Source organism: Siphateles boraxobius, unplaced genomic scaffold (genome assembly GCF_051911475.1).
Source record: "Siphateles boraxobius isolate OS27281-9 unplaced genomic scaffold, OSU_SipBor_1 120, whole genome shotgun sequence".
NCBI lineage: Eukaryota > Metazoa > Chordata > Actinopteri > Cypriniformes > Leuciscidae > Siphateles > Siphateles boraxobius.
The window spans coordinates 2,883,819-2,898,088 of NW_027508723.1; the positions used below are offsets into that span (position 1 = coordinate 2,883,819).

General features: G+C 37.4%; 1 protein-coding gene across 4 annotated transcripts in view; it reads left to right on the plus strand.

Moving 5' to 3' along the window:
• Window positions 1–3,143: 3,143 nt before the first annotated feature.
• mtmr4 (myotubularin related protein 4) overlaps window positions 3,144–14,270 on the plus strand; it is a 94,813-nt gene continuing 83,686 nt past the window's right edge. For 2 of the 4 annotated variants that reach the window (XM_077222459.1, XM_077222467.1), the window contains exon 1: window positions 3,144–3,233. The gene's annotated coding sequence lies outside the window, so the exon portion shown is untranslated. Of the gene's footprint in view, window positions 3,234–12,744; window positions 12,941–14,270 lie in introns of those variants that run through there. The other 2 variants (XM_077222462.1, XM_077222468.1) reach the window with 2 other exon arrangements.

The window sequence follows — 14,270 nt, forward strand, 5'->3', positions numbered from 1 at the left end:
AAATAGCACTTTATATTTCATATACAACACTTAAAATAGCACTTTATATATCATATACAATACTGAAAATAGCACTTTATATTTCATATACAACACTTAAAATAGCACTTTATATATACAATACTTAAAATAGCACTTTATATATTCATATATAGTACCCAAATTACCATATTCATATACAGAGGTTTTTACTTCGTTACTGCATTCAATACTGTTTTATTACTCTGATGCATGTCCAAAAACATGCTGTCTTTCTCCAGTGCAATGCTTTGCGATATAATAAGATAATTCCTCCCATCTCACATATTTCTCCTTCTGCATGTCGCTTCCAGGCTCTGTATGACACGGAGAGGGCCTTTATGAGCGCAGTAGAAAATGTGGGTTGCAAACAAGTAATATAAACTCCAATATGATTTACATATTGGAGAATACATGGAAACTGATTCTGGGATTGTCAAAGTACCTTCATTTGTACATTAGAGGGCGACGTTGGATCATTACATGTTTCCCTGCAACGAAGCTTCTAGAAATTCTAGACGTCTGACATTGACATTTTGACAAAATTGCTCATTTTTGATATTGGTTTTTATCGTTGCCGTTCTGACACTGATCACAGTAGAGAATTACACGGATTCCCTTTCCAATTTCATTTGGTCATTAAAAAAAAAATCCATTAAAAGCATCCGTCTTTAGAAATGATCATCAAATAACGTAAAGCAAAGGGAAGATATGAGATGAAGAAACCCGAGCTCATTAAACAGCATTCAGGCACTTTCTCATTGTTTAGATGGTTTGGTGACCAAAAAGGAAATGTTACCTAGAATAGGCCTAATGCCAAAAAGAGAGACGGAATAAGAAAGTGTTTTTGACCTCGTATTTAAGGGCACTGAAAGACTAAACTGCCTTGACCCAGTAAAGCTTACATTTCACCATCACGACAATATGAAAAAAAGAGGTGAAAAGTCATATGACTGATAGCAACCCGGAAATGCTGACGTAGTCGTGGGCGGGACTCTGCTGAGCCAATCAACAACCAGCATTCCTTACTACATTAACGACACAAGTTATGATAGCCTACGCTTGAATGAAATTAGGTTTCTTACACTCTTAGATAGAGATAGATATCACTTCTATCAGGTGCTTCATATAGTTCCTATCATGGGATCATTTTACGGATGTAGTCTACTTTTAAATTATTACTTTTGTTTGAATCGATTTTTTATTTGAATGAAATCTGAGGAACTGAAGGAGTCTGGGTTCGTGTTGACTTCTGCATGGAGGCATTTGATGTCAGACTGCCAATCTGCGATTAAAGACTGAAGCCGGAGCAGAAATAGCCCAGATCTGTAACAGCATAAACACATGGCAGCGTTGGTTAGGTTAGGTCAGGTAACACTCATGATACTGCATCATCAACCCAACTCAAGTCTTGAAGTTAATGAGACTGATAATCTCTGAGCTCTTGTCTTCAGATGTGTTTGCTCACAGTAAATGATCAGCTGAACTCTTTATACAGTAAGACTTGCCAAGATCAGCATCATATTATTTACATGTTTTATTATTGCATTATAAAGACATTAAGATTAGCATATATTGACTCTAGGTAACTGTAGATTATACAGGGTTGTGAAATAATTTTGTGTGTGTGCGTAAGTGTGTGTGTCAGTGTGTGTGTGTGTGTGTGTGTGTGTGTGTGTGTGTGTGTGTGTTGCTTCATCAAAACAAGTTAAGCAATTTTCAACTTCTGGTTAATCAAGATACATTTTTTCAAGTTAGTTTAATGCAATTTAATTTGAAATTACCTAAATATCCAAGTTGATTGTGGGGCTTGTAAGGCAGAAACTTTTTTTTTTACAGTGTGAGCGTGTCTATATATGGTGAACGTGATTTCACCAAGTACCACATGTTCCTGGATCAACATCTTTGTTGATGCTGGAACAACTTTCCAATTAACCAATCAGATTTCACTTTTTATGCTCTTTTTGTCACTATTTGTCTGTATGTAAAGGAGATGCAGGAAAATTCATTGTACAGTTATGCAATGACAATAAAGTATTCTATTCTATTCTGTAGTTATATAGGCTACATATAATATTAAGTATAATATTAAGAAATAAATATTAAAATAAGAGGGACAAGGAAACATTTATCATTAAAAAAATGTAATTGCCACGAAAATAGTTTGAGATCAAACAATCAATTTTGAAGATTCAAAATTTTGAAGACTTTTGAAGACCCCTGGAATCGAATAGAATAGAATTTAATCTTTATTGTCACACGACTGAGATGGTGGAAACTGCTGTATAGGTACAAAATGCACCCAAATATAAGACATGTGACAGTGTTTCAATTTCCAATTGTGCAAGCATGAATTATTGTGTGCCAATAATATGCAAGAATTAATTACTGTAATGCACAATCATAAACAATATAATACAAGTACAAAACCAATGCATATATGTCTGTAGTTATTTGTATTGCATCTTCCACGGTTAGCCTATCTCTAATTTTCTCTGGCTTTAGTCCTGTGACATTAAAGATTATATTCTGTTTTTCTATTGCTGTGATGGTGTGACATAAACGAAGCTCTTGAAACCTCTTGAGCAGATCGATTAAATCCAGAGCCTTCAGGTGGACAAACTGAGCACTTCAGAATCAGAGCTGAGTCAGTCTGCAGTGAATTATGCATATATTTAGCAATATATAGCAATATATTTTTACACTACATGTGATGTGCTTTACACGCATGTACACATGCATTAGCTACTAAAGACATAAACATTTTCTATTTCTCAAAACTTTCTGTTCAATCCTGACAATTTCATCGTGAAATTAACATATGTTCATGGTTTAAACTTTTTTTTGTTGAACACAATGGGCGCTCCGTCGCTTTAACAAGTCCTGCACGCACGCAGTAAACCACGTGGTCCCCTAGTGCCGCGCTGTGATTTTCTATTGGCTTATACTTCACCCCTCCTCCCGCCTCAGCCTCACCCTGATTGGCTCGTGTGTGGGTGTGTTCTCAGCATTCAGGCGTCCTGTTGTTAGAGCCGTTAACTTACCGTAGCCCTCCATTGGCCGTTGAGTGTCTAGTACGCGATGTATTCCGCCACGCCATTGGTCAACTGTACAGACATAGTCTATCTTGATTGGTTGACGCATAGGCGATCGCAAGTGAATGCGGAAGTAGTGCGCTCTACTGAGTCACCGTTGTGTCAGCTGATTCTTTCACTGTGAGTATCTTGATCATATTTCATTTTCTGTGTGTTTAACTTGATTCTTCTTTTGTGTGTTCGCGGTTACGTTAGGCTGAATAGTGTATAAACTAAATACGCATGGTTTAGTGAGGTTTTTATCTGGGATTTGCCAGCCATGTGTTTGTATGTGGATGCATTGGCCAGCTGGGATGTTTTACAGGCAGTAAAATCCTCCACCCATACTAAACACACACACACACACACACACCAGAGGTCACTGGCTGGGGGGAACTGATAGGAACTTAGCTACATTTGAAGAGTATGTTGATAAACTGTATTTCATTATTGAGTATTTCAGTATATACACATACAAGCATTTTTCCAACTAATGCAAGAGCGTTGTGTAATAAAGTGCTTTTGCCTTGATTTCCTGAATATAAGACTTTTCTGTAAAAAAAAGGGATACATTTGCATTACATTTTAATATTGGAATTTCAGCGCAATTATGCATGATTCAGTAACCTTTAAAAATTTAAAATATTTTAACCGTATTACATTTATTCTTTTAAATGTTCTTGTAAAAAAGTGTCAATTTGTTAAAATTGCATGCATTCCGTTGTATAATATTAACATTTTATAGTTATACACTATATTTCATTTAATTTAAGTTCTAACCTCAAGGTTTGTTATATCTGTATTATGATTATTTGTACTATTTAAAGGGATACTTCACCCAACAATGACTCACTGACCCTCATGTTGTTTCAAACCTGTATGAGTTTCTTTCTTCTGTTGAAGACAAAAAAATATATATTTTGAGGAATGTTGGTAATCAAACAGTCGACAAAAGCCATTGACATCAATAGGAAACCAATATTATGGACGCCGATGGCTACCGTCAACTGTCTGGTCACCAACATTGTTTAAAATATATATTTTTTGTGTTCAACAGAAGAAAGAAGAGAAGCTCATACAGGTTTGAAACAACACGAGGGTCAGTAAATTTCATTTTTGGGTGAACTATCTCTTTAAAACGCTCCTGTCAGTGTAGGTTTCATGCATTATATGGTATAATATTGGCATTTTATAGTTATTCACTATATTCATTTAATATAAGGGTGAACTTCAAGGTTTTTTATATCAGCATTATGATTATTTGTGCGTTTTATGAGTGCGAGTTTAAGAAATCACATTTTTCTAGCAGATGTCTTTGTAAAGTGCTTGTTTGACATCTGTTGATCACTCAAGTCTGGTATGTAAAGTTTAAGCTCTTTCTGGATACGAGCGCCTGATAAACGTTTGCTGTGGCTTTTTCCATATGGTTTGTATTGGCTGTATTTGTCCATGTTCAACAGTTTTGTGGCTTGCCGCTAATCGAAGAATGTTTGCAAAAGCATTTGTTCGTTTCTAATCTGAGAAATCTCCCAGTGAGCATCAGTGATTGACCCATTCAAACCCAGCGTATCCCGTTCTCATTCCTCGGGATCAGTGGCCCGTCTCCCTGCTTTAGGTGAAATGTGTAATTGATGGCTCCTGCTCGTGTTACAGGTCAGTCTGCTCTTTAAATAGACCCATGACTACTCGACTCGTGTAGCGCTCTGAATCCAGCTCCTGAAGCCTGCTGTGACCGTATGTTTATGATCTAGCTGTTAATAATACTTCTCCTGTCAGAAAGCTTGAAGTTTTAGCTACGAGTGACCAAGTGGCAGGGAAACGGTTAACCGTAAGCTGGTTAAAAAGTCTTGAAAATGCGTGCACTCACCCTCTACAGACAGAGATAGGGATGATTTGTGCTGATAAAGTGTGTTTAACAGGCTGACAGGTTCCTTTAAATCCCACAAATGGACATGAAACGCGCAAAACCATGTGTTTGTGAGGGTGTTAGTTTTGTAAATACATTTCCCATGGTTAAGTTCAACTGTCAAACCTCACTGTTTCTATATTGGAAGTTATTATGTTGGTAACACTTTACAAGAAGGTTCATTTGTTAACATGCGCTTAAAGGGATAGTTCACCCAAAAATGTAAATTCTGTCAGTATTTACTCTCCCTCATGTTGTTCAACCCCGTAAGACCTTCATTCATCTTCGGAACACGAATTACGATATTTGTGATTAAATCTGAGAGCTGGATCACTTCTCTATAGACTTCTAAGAGATTGATACTTGTTCCCTGAAAAGTTATTAAAGACATCGTTAAAATAGTCCAAGTGACTACAGTGGCTCAATCTTAAGTTTATCAAGCGACGAGAATACTTTTTGTGCGCAAAAACAAACAAAAATAACGACTTTATTTCAACTATTCATTTCCTTCTCTGTGGGCCTCGAGTCAGTTAGCGTAGTGTGATTGCGTAGAGCTACGTCACACGTAGGCTCACTATTGGCCGACGCTGGTCATGTGTGTGACGTATAACAACAGAAGCGCTGCGCTGTTACACTAGTGAACTGACTCGAGGCCCACAGAGAAGGAAATGAAGAGTTGAAATAAAGTCGTTATTTTTGTTTTGTTTTTGCGCACAAAAAGTATTCTCGTCGCTTGATAAACTTAAGATTGAGCCACTGTAGTCACTTGGACTATTTTAACGATGTCTTTAATAACTTTTCAGGGAACAAGTATCAATCTCTTAGAAGCCTATGGAGGAGTGATCCAGCTCTCAGATTTAATCACAAATATCTTCATTCGTGTTCGGAAGATGAACCAAGGTCTTACGGGGTTGAACAACATGAGGGAGAGTAAATACTGACAGAATTTACATTTTTGGGTGAACTATCCCTTTAATGCATTAACTAACATGAACTAACCATGAGCAATACATTTATTACAATACTTATTAATCTTTATTAATGTTAGATAATAAAAATACTCTTCATGTTAGTTCACAGTGCATTAACTAATGTTAACAAATACAACCTTTAATTTCAATAACGTATTAGTAAGTGTTGAAATTAATATTAGTTGTTAACTAATGAACCTTATTGTAAAGTGTTACCATTATTTTTATTATTGTTTTAAACCTATTTGTAATTAATGTCTTTAAATAAACGTGAGCGAGTCTCGGATGCTTGTTTTATTGGATATTTTGAATGTGTTTGCACTTTGACATGTTGTGTTTGTGTGTAACTCCCTCATATCTCTGGAATGATAAAGTGAACTAAAATGATGATGATGATGATTGAAACTCTTTCAGTTTTGTGCTTGTATAACTTTGAACCCAGGGGTTATAAAATGGTTATATGATGTAGACAAGCTTGTTTATATCTTCTGTTTTTGTTTTTCAAATTGAAAAAATTGATAATTGAGTTTTAGGTGTTTTAGATGAAACTCAGAAAAAAATTCCAAGAGAATTTAGAAGTGAAACTTTCTTTTTTTGGTATAGAGAAGTGATACTGAGGTCACAAGCAGAATAATTTAAATTTAATTCTGCCTAGAGACAAGAACACACACACACACACACACACACACAAAAAGTTGTTTTTTTTGTACACCGACCCACAAAAATGACTAAAATCGCTGTATTCTGCAGTCAGGCCAGTAGTTGGCGATGTCACTTTGTACAGAAACACTGTTTCTAACACAACACATAATACACATGTGCATGACGTCACCATTTTCACAAATTCACGTTTTTGTAGTTTACACAGAGACCATAACGGTATAGCTTTAATAAACCTGCGCTTTAAAACCCGTTTTTAAATTTTTTTTTCAGGTCTTCAAAATGCTGTTGTGTAAATAAACGACCAAATGCATAAAAAAGACCCGCTAAAAATAACTTATTTTCACTACAGTTTAACTTGTTTTATTATCTGCCAGGAGAAAATCCAAAGTCCAATTGCTTAGAAAAATACTAGTAACGAACTAAGAATTAAGGAATCATTAATGTGGTTCATTGCGTGCTTGAGTTTAGCTAATACTTAAGAGTTTTTACAGTATTTACGTTGGCCCTGCTGTGCTTTCCTCTCACCAGTTTGTGTTCATAAGATCTGCACAGATGCAGTTTTCATCTGAAGGAAAATAAATTAGATCAGATTGTCATCTATGCTAAACACAGGCTCATGAAATAGATTTTTCCCTGTCAGGTGATTTCAGTAAACTGAATTAGCTCAGTTGATGACAACCGTGTTTGTATCTGTGTTTTGAGTTGAGATCCAGCTTGATAAAGTCTCTTGAGGTCAGCGAGGTGGTTGAGTCAGATGCGAAATCCTTAATGCGTTAGTTTTGGCCGAAACAGATTGTATATTGTATGCGTTTTGATGAACAGCGCTGTGTGGAAGTTGGCGTAGTTTTCTCCGTTTCGCAGAGCTGACCGCTGGATAAATGCATCAGCAGGAATAAAACAGCTTTGTTTTGTTGCCAAATGTTCTCATTGATTGAGAGGCTATTCAGGCAAACATTTTTCACTTTGGCCATTTTAATATTGTTCTGAACTCCTCCATGTGCTTCAAAGGCGGTTATAGTTTCGTCCTGCACCGTCTAGTGAAGTAGTAAGTTATTTGCTAAATTATGTTGAGGATGCAAGCATTTTTGTTCCACAATCTGTTGCTGTATGTTTACTTGTATAAATCTAAACATTGCTGCTTTTAGGATCTGTTTACAACTGGTATTAAGATGCGTTTTGGTCGATCGGAGCACTAGTGGACGACGTTATATACAGGCGTAAACGGGTTTTAAAACGTTTTGAGCTTGTCCACTTTCACTTCCAGAGGTAGTTTAAAACACATTCGTCCGGATTGCTTTCGTGGTGTAGACCCTCATGTAGTCGAATGTGTTCGAACAGCCACAAAACACTGTCTTCTCTCCGCCTACTGACCTAATGTACACACCATGGGAAGCGCTCTAGCCAGACGCGATTTAAACTTTGTCGGCTGGAGACCCAAGTTTGGTTTGAAGATGAGAAACGTACCAAGCGCAATGTTCTCTCTCCATTCCTGATTTCTAACACACACTCATAGTGTTCGGCTGGTCTTGTGGCTGTCAGAGCAGAAACTGAAGCTAAATTCCACAAGCTTATTTCATCCATTAGATTGAAAGATCTGAAAAAACCCAATATTTACCCGTCCATAGACCCTCCCCTCGAAGAAATCAGGACAGAAGTGGTTGAAAGTGGACAGAAGAGACGGATTAAAACACCAGGAGTAAACGTGAATGTGTCTCCCTCGTAGGGCTAGACAATATGGCCAAAAAATCATATCTCTGTATTTTTTGGTTAAATGGCGATATACGATATATATATATATTTTTCTATTTGGATAAAGAAAATCTGTATTTATTTTTTTAAAAAATATTTCATATCCTGCTCAATGATATCCAAACAATGTTGATATTGAAGGATATAGAAACAAATAGTGAATGTAATAATAATGTATTATGTGCAAAAAGGTGGCTAAAATCACATTAAATTCTAACATTGTAACATTACAATCTACAAACAAAAATAATGCTTTTGTTTTTAAAATGACTAAAGAATAAACTAAAAATAAAAACAAAAGCAAAAACTAATTATATTAGCCTGCATTTGATTACCCCATTATAATGGTCACTTTCATAAAAATATACTTGTAGGTTTAAATTCCACATATGGCACATTTATTGTCTCAAACGGCAAATATTTTAGTCAGAATTATTGCGCTACTCTTCTATATTGCGCTCGTCTGTTTGGCGCGCATGCGCGCGGCGGCGCTCATTAACGGACGCTTGAATTTTAGCGGAGATTCACTTGCAGAAGCTCGTCCTCTCATGACAGTGAAATGGACATATTTGTTTGACTTACAAACATTTACAGATGGAGAATATACCTGTGAAATGTAAGTTAAGCACTGAGGAAAGCACCACATCTCAAACGCATTAAACAGCGCAAGTATTAGCTATCTGTCAGTCAGCAACAGTATCTGACAGGGCAAACCGCTTTAAACTTGTCAACTATATCATACCAGTTATTTTGAAGCCCTTAATATAAGCTTGTGTCATGTTTAGGACAAATTGTACTATGTTCTTTCACTACAGGAGCTCACGCTGCGTCCTCCGCTATTTTTCAGATGTGCTCGTATCAAACTAGGCTAACGTTACTGTATCGATATAAACGGTATTGCCTCATTACATATCGTTACAAAAAAATTATATCTATATATTGTACAAACTTGATATACCGCCCAGCTCTACTCTCTCGTCTACTTGTGATCCGATCTAGCAAAACGCATCTTAATACCAGGTGTAAACAGGGCCAAGTATTACCGACATGTTTTAAATCTTCTACTCTGTAGGCTACTCTACAAGGGGTTAATATACGCTTATTTCACGCAGCTTATTTTGAACTCGAAAGCGAGGCTCCGGTGGGCGATATTTTTTTTCACAGGATGGTAGGGGAAGACTCATGAATATTCATTAGGGAACTCATCCCTGATTGGTCTTAACCCCAGTGACTGGTAGGTTTAGGGGCGGGGTTAGGGGTAGGTCATCAGATCCCCAGTGACGGGTAGGTTTAGGGGGTAGGTCATCAGACCAATCAGGCATGAGTTCCCTAATGAATATTCATGAGTCTTCCCCTACCATCCTGTGAAAAAAAATATCGCCTCCGGTGGGAAGAAAACCGGAAGTGTCGCCTGTAATCATAGGAGAGTCGCGAATGCGATGGCGTATTGTTGTGTTTAATGTAGAAATTAGTTATTCTAAAAATGTACATACATTTCTTTCATACTTTAGACTATATACAGTAAAAATCATTTATAATATTTTTTTTCAGAAAGTAAAAAAATAAGCAGGAACGAACTATATCTACATATCCTATATTGCATATTAACATCCAATAGTGTAAATCGCGGCAGCAGCTTCAGGTTGGTAGTCCAAGGCATTTTTGTTTATCTTTACTTCCGGGATTCTTCCCACCGGAGCCTCGCTTTCGATTTCAAAATAACCGCTGCGTGAAATAAGCGTAGGCTATAAAGCAAGGGTTTTCAATTAAAGTTCCAAGAGCTCCGGTCTCTATATTTCCTTCCCAATGGAGGTCCGGATAATAGTCTACTTTTGTTTTTGGAACGGTTATATGTTTCAATTGGGGCAGGTATTGAGAGTGAGGAGTCACGTGCCGATTTGGGCGGGGTCTGAGCCTGTCTGCCATGATGGTAGGAGATGCTATCGGTTACCAGGGGCAACGCCTTCAGAACTTCACAGAGGCGCTACTAAACATTCCAGAGCTCTTTAATTTTCGCGCATTTATTATTTTCACGCATTTATTATTTTGGCGGGACAGAGCCGGATCTACGAATATGAGGGGAAAAAAGGAAGAAGGTAAAGCAATGCAAAAAGATAAGGCGAAAGAAAAGGGACCTTACAGGAACAAGCTCACACCAAGCAAAAAAAGTAATGAACATGGCACTCAAACAACACTTTTGCACATGTTCGTTAAGGCACAGCAGACAATCTTATCAAAGGCATCAGCCAACCAAGCAATCCAGCGTCTCGTCAGGTCAGAGACTTGCTTTCCCTGATGCTGTGTCCATTTCGGTAACCTAAAAAACTGTATTCCATTGTTCCTATGTTTTCCGTATGTATCATGTGAGGTACTGGAGCAGTTTTTAACGCAGCAGTGACGTCCAGGCAGGGTAAAACAGTGCGGATTTGCGCGAATCTCCTCTACTACCGAGTTAACAACACACGTAAACAATCATGTTTTCATTGTTTTGCCGCGGTAATCCTGCCAACATGGCGGAGAGGGGAGGGGCTCTGTACAATGACGACAACTCCTCACTCTCAATAGTGCTTTGTAAAGGAAAAATCCTAAACACTCAAAATAGTCATCAAAGTTGAGAATTTAGGGCCTCGAAAGCCAAAGTAGTGATGTATAAGAATTTTTACCAATATTTACCAAAAAAAGTAACCATTTCTCACAACTGGATATTAATATGAAAAGGTTAGATCAGATGTTTTATCAGGCTTTTATGGCACATAGAAGACCTCAGGACTGAGAGTCTTATTTCTTAGTGTGAAGAACAATTTAATCATCTAACAAACATTTTGTGCATTTGAAAAAATTCCATGAATGTTAAAAGTTCTTCATGAAACCATCGATGAAAATAAAGAACCTTTTATTTGTTATTTTTTTTCTTGCTCACTATATTCAGTAAAGCTGCTCTGGAACATTTAAAAAGTGTTATTAAAAAAAACAAACATATTTCTAGCCTTAGTGTGCGATAACAAAGAGCTAATTAATGGATTTTGGAAACTGCATGTTGTCTTAATTGCATTTTATATTTTCAGACGCAATATAAATGGGTTCTGTATACATTAAAACTGCATCGCTGCCTTCATATTTTGGGGATTAGGGGCATCGTCACTTTTGAAGGTCCTTGGCATTAAAAAGTTGGCCATAAATGCCCATATTCAATCACATTTGTCTATCAATCCATCACTTGAGATTTCTGAAATGCATGGATAAATGGTTGGGTTCATGATTCTTGTGTGTGTGAAGTCAGATAAGGACTGGCGTGTTTGGACCCGTGTTTCTCCACAGTGGGCGTGTGACACTGGGAATGCGGATCTCTCCATTTACTCAAAGGCTTTGCTTTTCTGGAAGTGTGTGGCAGCAACTCCACTTCAGATGTTTGAGCTCACATCTGATATTTGTAGTGGGAGGTTTATGATTTAGTACTTAAGAAGTAAAAGAATCAATCTTTAAAAAAAAAAAAAAAAAAACGCACGCATTCTCCTCTTGTTAGTGGGAAAACCTGTGAAATATATTGGCACAAATTTTCCCCAAGATTTCTTCAAGTGCCACGGAAAATGGTGGGTAGTCCCAGACAATTTTTAGGGAATTTGTGTAACAGAGAAAATGGAAAATTCTCGCACACTTTCCTTTCAGTTCCTCCATCATGTAACAGGTGAGACGCCCGTCATAAAGTGTTGTCAGTGACTGTATGTGTTATTTCCATAAATGGCGTTTTGTGGCGTGTTTGAAGGAGGTGTGTCTGGAGGCTTTGGAAAATATGAGGAAGTTTGTATATAACACTGAAAAATAACAAGTGCAATAAACGCTGAATAATTAAACTCAGATTATCACTGATTCATAAATATAAGGTTGAGCAAGTTTCTTTGGATTTTGTCAACTTTCTGCATGTCAGTCTGTTAATTTCACGGAACAGCCTGAAATATCAGAGATTTCAAGATTGACATTTCTAGGGTTGGAAAAGATAGAAATAATTTGGAGAATATAAAACTTTGTTTCCCATACTGATAAAGTGTACTGTAAATAAATAGGCTACACTTTAATGAATCTCTTATGCTGACTACTTGAGTGTCAATATAACGATTAGTTGATTTTTATTCTGTAGTTTTTACCTTATGAACTATTTTTTCTACTATTGTAAAGTGTTACAGGAGCGGGGTCTCAGAAGGGGTCCGGAGACTCTCGTGATCGTGAAATGGGGGCGTTACATGCAAACAAAACACTTATGGAAGTGTGTTCTCTTATATGCGCGCGCAGCAGAACACACTGAAATCTGATCACACATGCCTTAAAAGTGTGTTTAGAACACATTCGATGTAAACTTGCCTGTCGCTGAGATCTGCACAAGAAGAACAGCGCTGTCACGTCCTTCACGGCCGAATCCCCGCCCACGTCTCGCGCTTTCTCTCTCTCTCTCTCTCTCTCTGTGTTTGTTTGTGTGTGTGTGTGTGTGTGTGTGTGATAGTAATAGGCGTGATCGTGGCATGAAATCTAAAGGAGTTTGTGTCCACGCACAGAGACTTGCTCAGGTAAGAGCTCAACTTCTTTTCTTTTGTCGTGTCTCGAGCGTTTCACTCACTGACACTCTGTTGCGCGCGAGTGGAATGTTGCGCTTGTTACGTTTGTAACGGTTTCTGAAGTTTTAGAACGTTCAACAAACTGCTACAATGTTTCAGTGTTGAATGATACAATGTCGCTTCAGACGCGCAGTTTAAAAGTTTCTCTATTCTTTTAAAGTGCAGTAAGATGAAGGGAGTGCGCGAACTGTCATTTACGTGTCTCATAAGAGAGTTTGTGCTGTGTGTGTGTGTGTGTGAAGGAGTCAGAGGGTGTGTTTTAAATGAATCTCTGCAGCATTGAGAGTAAAGGCTGCCCTCTTGTATTCACGTAGAGCTGTCATGTTTGAAACTAGTCAGAGCTCAACATGGATTTTTTTGGCTTCATGACAGTGTAGCCTACATTTTTCTTTTTTGCCCAGTCAACTTTAACTGAGTCCACCCTGTCCCCCATGATTTTTTTTGTAACACTTTATTTTACAGTGTCCCTGTTACATATGTCGCATGTAGTTCCTATAGTAAAATATAATACAAATCATGCATAATTACATAGAACTGACAAAATCCTAACCTCAAACCTGTAAAAGTACATGTAGTTAATGACTATTACTTAAATGTATAATTACACTGTAACAAGGTCATCTTAAAATTAAAGTGTAAACAAAACATTTTTTTGCCGCTGTATGTCTACCCAATATGCCTTTTTTTCATTAAAATGTTAAGTTGTCTTCACAAATATGTAATTTAAAATCTGTTTTTAATTTGCAAAAATAGGTGAAAGTTATACATAGCTATAATGCTACTCCATGACGGCTATATTCAACAACTCAAGTTTCGAATGGCTTTTTGGCATGGTCAGAAAACGGCATTAAATCAATCAGAAGCACATTTACACACAATAAGTTTAACAAAATAATATCTCCGGTTTACTTTTAAATGGTGATCTGAAACATGATTTTTTTACAGAACTTTCATTTTTATTATTGTTTATTTTTAGTGGATTTGAGCTTTTTGGAAGGAAACAGCAGAGAATCTGTGGTTGTATGATCTGTGTGTTCCCATGTGGGCACCTGTGGAGTCTTTTACTTTCCTTTTCCTGTAAATCAAAGCTCATCCTATTAGTCAGCTTGTAGCCGGAGATCAAGGTTGTGTCAGCGGGTGAGAGCGGCGCGGGTGAGCAACTCAACACAGCATGAGTTGCCATGGGTGTGTACATGCGCGCGCACACACACACACACACACACACACACACACACACACACGCACACACGCGCACACAAACACACGCACTCACATGATTAAA